The following is a 9,232-nucleotide window of genomic DNA, read 5'->3' as shown; positions in this document are numbered from 1 at the left end:
GAAAATGCATCATTGGTCACAAAATCACTGTAATTCAGGCTCTGACTTTATTCCTTGCAAAACTACTTACCTTGATGAGTTTTTCAAGGACAGTCTTTGATAGAAAGATCCAAAGTTTAATTTATCCTCTTTAAAAACGGTAAACTATCTTCCCTAAATCACAGACTCTCTTAGACTAAGTAGCTACTTACTACTCTATATAAGTTTTCTTATCAGCTAATCAAAAGCACGTGCCTCTAAACCTGTATGTGCTTGAGAAACATAGATTTTAAGCCTTTATTCATCCCTCACTCTTTGCTGTATTTATATAAAAGTAGAGAAATTAAATAAAACGTGATTACTGATATATTACACATTTGTTAACTCTCCTGTGTCCCAGGCACTGTGCCAAGTCTTTTCCATCTGTTATGCCATTTACTAGAAAGCTATGACATGAGACCTTGCACCTCTGTTTTACAAATGAATGTGTTGGGGCAGGTTAAGTAGAATTTCCATGTTTCTAGACGTAGGGAATGGCAAGGCTGGGTGTCAGATACGGGGCTGTCTAATGCTAGAGTCAATGCTGAAAAAGCACAACACTCAATTTCCCATCACAGCATAATTTTCTATCTGCAATACACCCGGAATGTTTGACCAGATTTATTTTTTCCAGTGGTCAAACCACTCTCAGTTCCACTGTGCTCCCTCCTTTTTCACATGGTTTTGCTAAACATTGCATCCAGTTTCCAGTATACTTTAGCCCCATGAATTGCTAATGACCAAACTTATGCGTCAAAAGCACCAGCTCTGAGTGTTAATATCACTGTTCATGAAATCACATGTGGTAGTGGCTTTGGAGGATTTTTGAGACAATAATATCCTATACAGGAAAGTTTAAAAAATATGGACCTTACTCACTTTGCCCACTGACATATTAAGCAGATACACTGAAGAGTAAAAATATGACTGATCCTGATCTGAGGTCTATTGCTAGGCTGATGAAACATAAAAGCACTGTCCCAAATTTTCTCGTCAGTTTTCCATTTTAACTTTTATAAATGATTTCAATGTACAATTTTATTAATTCTTCCTTTAAGATACCATCCAGAATTTTTCATACATGGTAAAGTAACAAATTTCACTCAGAAATTTTCAGATAATTCACAAAAATTTCATAAATGGTATTAGAAATGATGAACTGTTTAGTTTTTTTTTTGTTTGTTTCTTTTTTTCCCATGCTGAGTTTATTATTTGTTTTTCAGGCTGAGACCAGTTGTATAAATTGAATCAAAATTGTTGAACTTTAGTCAATAACACTTCTGCCTTAATGCAGGCCCTTCTACAGTGATGACATAATTCATGCAATGAGTGATAAAAATTGACTGAGGATAACTATGATGGAATTATCTTTTTAACCTTCAAAATTAATCTTTTTTAAAAGCCAAACAAATAGCTATATCTCTTACTTTTTACTAACAATCTGTAATCTTCCCACTGAGGTTATTTCAGAATATAAATTTCTACATGTGTATCTTAAAAATTCAATACAGTCTTTCTTCTTATCAAGTGGTACAGAATTTAAAAGAAAATTAATAGTCATATGGCATGAACACAAATAAGCACTTCTGGTGTTTTATGTCTTTTATTTGTATTTAAAGATTGCATTAAGTGACTTAAAGATCATTGTTATTTAACAAATAATTGAAATTAAGGTACAATACTAAAAAGATTGTCTGATACGATTACAACGATACTTGGAAATTTCTTGTCTGAAAGTCCAACCAAGAAGTCTGAATTCTGCCCTCATATTTTGTTGTTATTATTATTGATTTGTTATTTTAATAATAAAATACATCTCTAATTTCCCCATACAAAAAAAAAGGTTATATGCTCAATAAACTAGGAATTCCAAGGCTTTATGTGTTTTCAAATACAGTTTCTTTCATTATAAGTGTACTTACCCTCTTCGTCTCCCAGACAAGATTTTTTTAATCTTTCAAATTTCAAGTGTCATGTCCTCTACAGCAGAAAAATGTTCATGATCCTTCGTGATTATATTTCTTATTTGTTAAATTTTTTCACTAAGACCTACCTGGCAACCTCATTAACTGAATTTCCTCTTCTTGTTTTGTTCTGTCTCCATGCTGATTGCCTATTTGTGTTATGGTTCTGGACTTAATGCCCAACCCTCTCACAGCCAGAGAGGTAAATTGATGATTACAATATACTTTAATGTCCTCTTATATATTCAGAGATTTTGATGGGAAAACAAAGGAAGTGACAAATAAGTGTTCCTGGAAGATCGGTAATATACTGAGTCTTGAAGAAATAAAACCCCAGTAACAACAAAAGAAATAAAAGAAATCATACCACAGTAACAACGAACACATTTTGCTCCCAGATCTTGGTTTCTAATACCATTCTCAAAAAAAAGGAAAAAGTTTCCTTGAAGAAATGGTTGATTCTGAGACATAAGAGGGACATATACAAGGTAAGCCTGGAGTATCTTAAAGTTCCCTAAAGTCCAAAAATGAAAGACAAAAATTGATGGGGGGGGGCTTCCCTGGTGGCGCAGTGGTTGAGAATCTGCCTGCCAATGCAGGGGACACGGGTTCGAGCCCTGGTCTGGGAAGATCCCACATGCCGCGGAGCAACTAGGCCCGTGAGCCACAACTACTGAGCCTGCGCGTCTGGAGCCTGTGCTCCGCAACAAGAGAGGCCGCGATAGTGAGAGGCCCGCGCACCGCGATGAAGAGTGGCCCCCGCTCGCCGCAACTAGAGAAAGCCCTCGCACAGAAGCGAAGACCCCACACGGCCAAAAATAAATAAATAAATAAATAAAATTAACAAAAAAAATTGATGGGGGACTTAGGGCCAACTGAAAGGGCTCTCAATGGCAAATGCTGGAATAATTTGACCAAAAAGGTGAAGTATTACTAAATTATAAATGAAAGTATTAAAAAAAAATCCATCAGTCCATACTAATGAGTGTAAATGATTGAACACAAAAATAATGAATAGAAAAATCTCGTATGCAAAAGAACTCCAAATAGTTTATATAAATGTTACACCTCAAGCAGAGGTAGGGCAACGCTCCACTCCTTAAGGGTGGGCTGTATATAGTGATTTCCTTCCAGAGGGTACACTATGGAACAGGGGAAGAGAAAACAGTAACTTTACAGTGGAGAAACATGACAAACTCTTCCTCAGCCAGGTAAGGTTGATACTATGTACCTTTGATATGATGTAATGAAAATAGCATGCTACCTTTATGGTCTTCCTCCCCCAAATTTATAAGCCCAGTCTAACTATGGAAAAACATGAGACAAATCCTAGTAATAAGACATTCTACAAAATACTTGACCATTCCTCCCCCAAACTGTCAAGGTCATCACAAACAAAAGTCTGAAAAACTGCAACAGCCAAAAAGAGCCTCAGGAGATATAACAACTAAATGTCATGTGTACCCGACTGGGATTCTGGAACAGAAAAAGTTCATGTTCTTTTTTCATAATTTTCTATGTTTTCAAGTGTTCCAAAAAATAAGTAAACATAGAAGGGAATGCTTTCTCATTAGATGTATATTATTTTCATATTTCATGGAGTTGTATAGTGTGGCACTGCATTCCCTTTAAGGAAAAAAATACTTTTTTTTTAAGAAAACACTTTTATTGTTTATTTATTTGTTTATTTTTTGGCTGTGTTGGGTCTTCGTTTCTGTGCGAGGGCTTTCTCCAGTTGTGGCAAGCGGGGGCCTCTCTTCATCGCGGTGCGCGGGCCTCTCACTATCGCGGCCTCTCTTTTTGCGGAGCACAGGCTCCAGATGCGCAGGCTCAGTAGTTGTGGCTCACGGGCCTAGTTGCTTCGCGGCATGTGGGATCTTCCCAGACCAGGGCTCGAACCCGTGTCCCCTGCATTGGCAGGCAGATTCTCAACCACTGCGCCACCAGGGAAGCCCAAAAAATACTTTTTATAGCTTCACTTTGTATTCTGAACACTGTCTCTGAGACTGCTGTCACAATCCAAAGATTCGATATTTTAATATCATATTTGAGGATAATCAACTAGTTGCTATCAAATATATTATGAACTTTTTATTGAAGTATAGTTGATTTATAATATTATATTAGTTTCAAGAGTGCAACATAGTGATTCAATATAGATTTTCTTTTGTAAGCAGGATAGTTTCTATATCTTCATATTATTTTTCTTAAAGAATGAAAGTTCTTACAGTATCATACAATTGATAATCAAGAGCTTTTGTCAAAACGTTCTAGTAAATGTCAGTTTTATATTTAATTCACATGAAACAACCCGGATTTATTTAAAAGTAATAATAAGGAGAAGAACGGTATATCAGTGTGCACCAAAGAATCTATTTGGGGAGGTAATGGAACATTGTTAGGGGGAAAATTGGCACATCTGAAAGTCTTTTTTAAGTACTTTTTAATCTAAACTCTTTATTTAGCCTATGCTAAATCATCTTAGGATATTCAAGATTTTGAATGCCTTAAGATCAGAAAGTCTTCCTATCTTACTTGCTACTGTATGTCTAGTAGCTAATAGAATATCTGACGTGCTCAATGATTATTTGTTGGATGATCAATAGGAAATCAAAGCAAAATATATATATATATATATATATCCCCCAGTATATATTGTAAAACCTTGAATATATAATGTTTTATATTTTACAAGTAATTTTCAACATTCATCTCTATTTGAGAGAGATACAGAAATGTTTTTTATTTTTCTATATGTGTTCTTACTAAAGCTTTGTGAAGTGAAGTATCTTATGAAATAGGTGAAGATGAATTCCTTTCAAGATTCTGGATTCTAAATGTAACTTTTCTTCCTCTATGCTAAAAGTTGGCAAACTTTTTCTCCTAGGACTCAGTTAGTAAATAGTTCCACCTTTGAGGCCCAGCAATCTCTGTCGTAAACACTCAACTTCACCATTTTAGCAGGAACATGGCCAGAGCAATATGTAAACAAATGGACATGACTGTGTTCCAATAAAACTTTATTTAAAAAATTAGGCCCATCAGTTGTAGCTTACTGACCCCTGATGTACATTATGCCATGTCTTGAACAACATTGTTAGATACTTAATGTCTCAAGTATCATGAGAGGAAATACTTCTTGAGCAAAAAATTCAACAAACACTTAGAGGTGAAGGTCAATTTAGAACAACAGAGTAGTTGTTAAACTGGAATTCAAATGCGAATGAAAATGTCTTCTTGAATTTGATGTTGTACTTGCTATTGTTACATAGCACAAAGTCCACCCTGTTGTTTCTAAGAGGAGAGAGTGGTTTGATTCCCCCAAAGTTTTATGAGCCAGCTCAGTATATGCTGAGTCTATGAGATGTTGAGGATACTGGAAGGAAAGCTGCTGACACTGTATCGTGATGATATTTGTGGTGTGCTGACAACATGAGTCACTCATTTAGGGACTGGGAAATGGCTGCCTGCTGTTGTCACTTCCTATTAGGAGATGTGGGTTGACTTTACAAAGATAAAACCCAGTTGATAGAGCAACTGTAGATTGAACTGCAGATTTCTTTTGACCCTCAGCTTGTGCTCCTCTAGATCTATAATGTTCTGCTTTCTACTAGCTTTTCTTTTAGTTTGTAATATCTGCTTCCCCCGTACAATAAACTGATGCTCTGATTCTGATATTTGGGTATTTGACTCAGATTCACTTACCACAATTCAGACAACGCCTTACTTAATTGTTCATAATTTTCTGACTATTAGGCCCAGAGTTCAATTTATAGTAATTTTCACATATCTGTATTACATTTGTATTGATGTTTTGATGATTATCTCACAAGTTTTTTTTCAACGTTTTACTTGATAAACTTTAAACTTGTTTCCTAATTACTAAAGCAAATATATGGTATCCTTCCATAAATTACTTTTAGAAATAAGAATTATTTATGTACCATAATTTGGCAGTCTAAGGAAGGACTCAGTCAGACTTAAAGTGGAATCTGTAAAGTATGACACAAAGAAGCTATTTCATAGTTTTGTAACATAGGTTCCTGAGGAATCGCTGCTTAATAGCACTCAAAGCTGTTTAGAAATTCTTACTAGTTAAATCAATTTAGTCGTTCCTTTGCACAGTATAATAAGAAACTTGTTAACTTGCTTTTATTCTTCAGAATGTATCTTTCACTGATTTTATGCTGTTAAAATTATGTTTATCCTCACTTGGCTATCACTTGCTAATTCTAGGCTTGATCAAAAGCAGATCTATTCAGAAACTGCACCATAGTAAAAAATGACCATTTCAATGTTGACAAGATCTTACAAAATTTCTTCTAATTTCAATGCACAGTAAAGCATGTATTTGTATATGTGTATGATTAAAAAGTGTATAGTATTTTTATATAAAGGAACTGCAATTACATATTTTATATATTTTACAACTTCAGCTACTATGTGACTTAATACTTAATATAACTCTGGTTAAAATTTTAAAAATTGAGAATTCAGCCAACTCAACAGCATAATAAATTTGTCTCATGTGGAAATCAATTCTTAAATTAAAATTTTAACAATTTCCCTGGCAACAGTGGCTGGTGCCAGCGGATGCATTTAGCCACCAACTACTAGATGAAAATGTGCATTCTTCATTACATTCTTCATTCAGGCACATATGGTTTATTTTCAAAAATAGGACCATATATGCTCAGTGCCCTTGGATTGGTATGATAGCTGGGTCTTAGGGTATAAAAAATGGAGATATAAAATGACATCATTTCCCATATATTTTTCCATATATCTTCAAGAAACACTTTAAGGTTAGGTTCCTTTGGGGTGTTCTTTTAAAAAAGCAAAACAAACAAATGTTTTTATTATATATATGTATATACATATATATAATAAATATAATATGTGTATGTATATATATATATACACGAATAAGACAATATTTTTATGATTCTATCTGAAAAGTACACTAATGCTCCATCTGCCCTGTTTGAAACAGGGTATGATATTCTTAAGCCTGGCTAATCAATACTTTGAGAGAAAAATAAACCTTTGCTTTGAAGAATTAATGGAATCTCTGAGTCCACTTTAGAACCCAACATAAAACATGATGTAAGGGCTGAAATTTAAGACCGGGTCTCTCATTTTCTTCTTTTCAGAGTATTGGATTAGCTTCAGTGTATCTTTCCTCTTCCCGTCTATAGACTTATTTAATTTCCACTTTTTTACAGATTTCTTTTTTCTTTTTACCAAATACTCAGTTTAGTTTAATAACTGTACATTATTCTAGGTAGTCTGTTTGCTTAGACTACTTCTTATGTCTATCTCACATGTTCTTGATGTTTCAAAACTAACAACTAATTTTAGTCCTATATTTTGTGTAATGCTTTGCTTTAAAACCCCCAATTTTGAAATTCTTCAGTTTTTCTGTAATATTTTTAAGCCAACCTCATTTCAGATGATTTCCCCTTTATCTGAAATTCAAATTTCAGCTGTGTTTGAAGACGTGTTTCTAGTGACCTGAGGAATAGCTTAATTTTTTCCTTTATTGCTCAGAAAACAAACAGCTTAGAAGTTTGCTAAATAAACTCTAAAATACACTGACACTGCTTAGAACACAGGTGAATCCAAGGTCCATCAAAGTGTTTTTATATTTACATTCCTCTTCCCACATTTCTACTTGAAGAAGTTAATTATGGTTTTTTTTTAAACATCTTTATTGGAGTATAATTGCTTTACAATGGTGTGTTAGTTTCTGCTTTTTAACAAAGTGAATCAGTTATACATATACATATGTTCCCATATCTCTTCCCTCTTGCATCTCCCTCCCTCCCACCCTCCCTATCCCACCTCTCTAAGTGGTCACAAAACACAGAGCTGATCTCCCTGTGCTATGTGGTTGCTTCCCACTAGCTATCTATTTTACGTTTGGTAGTGTATATATGTCCATGCCACTCTCTCACTTTGTCACATCTTACCCTTCCCCCTCCCCATATCCTCAAGTCCATTCTCTAGTAGGTCTGTGTCTTTATTCCCGTCTTGCCACTAGGTTCTTCATGACCTTTTTTTTTTTCCTTAGATTCCATATGTATGTGTTAGCATACTGTATTTGTTTTTCTCTTTCTGACTTACTTCACTCTGTATGACAGACTCTTAATTCCATCCACCTCACTACAAATAACTCCATTTCGTTTCTTTTTATGGCGGAGTAATATTCCATTGTATATATGTGCCACAATACTGCCAATTATGTGGACTAATTACACTATATCAGTCGTCCTTTCTAAGGCAAATTCCAGTTTGCCTCAGTTTTTAAAAATAATCATTTTAAGATTTTGTTCTCACTTTAAAAAAAAAAAAAGTAATCTATTTGAGAATCTTTCATACGTGTATTGGATTTAAAAATGAAGTTAGGGACTTCCTGGTGGTGCAGTGGTTAAGAATCCTCCTGCCAATGCAGGGGACATGGGTTCGAGCCCTGGTCCAGGAAGATCCCACATGCTGCAGGGCAACTAAGCCCGTGCGCCACAACTACTGAGCCCACGTGCCACAACTACTGAAGCCCACATGCTTAGAGCCCGTGCTCCACAACAAGAGAAGCCACCACGATGAGAAGCCCGTGCACTGCAACGAAGAGTAGCCCCTGCTCACCGCAACTAGAGAAAGCCTGCGCACAGCAACGAAGACCCAACGCAGCCAAAAATAAATAAATTTATTTTAAAAATAATAAAAATGAAGTTAATGGACATTTAAAAAGGATTTCATAAGGTTTATACAAATTACACGCACACATACATTTCAAAACTGCAGCTTTCAAACTGCAAAACCTAACTTTGGTTATGCCTTGGAGGAGAGCATGATTTAAGTTTTTGTAAAAGTAAGACAACAATATATTTTAAAATGTTTTGTTAATTATCACACCATGTATACTTTTCATATATATGAAAGATATTTTCCTATAAACATGTATGATTATTTTTCCTGAACAGTTACTTCCATACTACCAACTTGGACAGTTGAAACCTGATTCCTGGTAACAGAGACAAACATGATATCATATTTTAATATATGTTACACTAATATTTTCCATATATTGAAATTTTACATTTTAACTACATACTATCTGACTAGCTCTGGCTGCGATTGAAGTATCTTGCCACTTAATGCACGTTTGACTTCACATATGCATGTGTCATCCTTATGGTTGCGATGTTTATCTGAAAAAATAGTATGCCTGCAACCAGATAAGGAAATAA

This window comes from Eubalaena glacialis, chromosome 15 (genome assembly GCF_028564815.1).
Source record: "Eubalaena glacialis isolate mEubGla1 chromosome 15, mEubGla1.1.hap2.+ XY, whole genome shotgun sequence".
Classification (NCBI taxonomy): domain Eukaryota; kingdom Metazoa; phylum Chordata; class Mammalia; order Artiodactyla; family Balaenidae; genus Eubalaena; species Eubalaena glacialis.
This window is presented reverse-complemented; position numbering follows the sequence as displayed.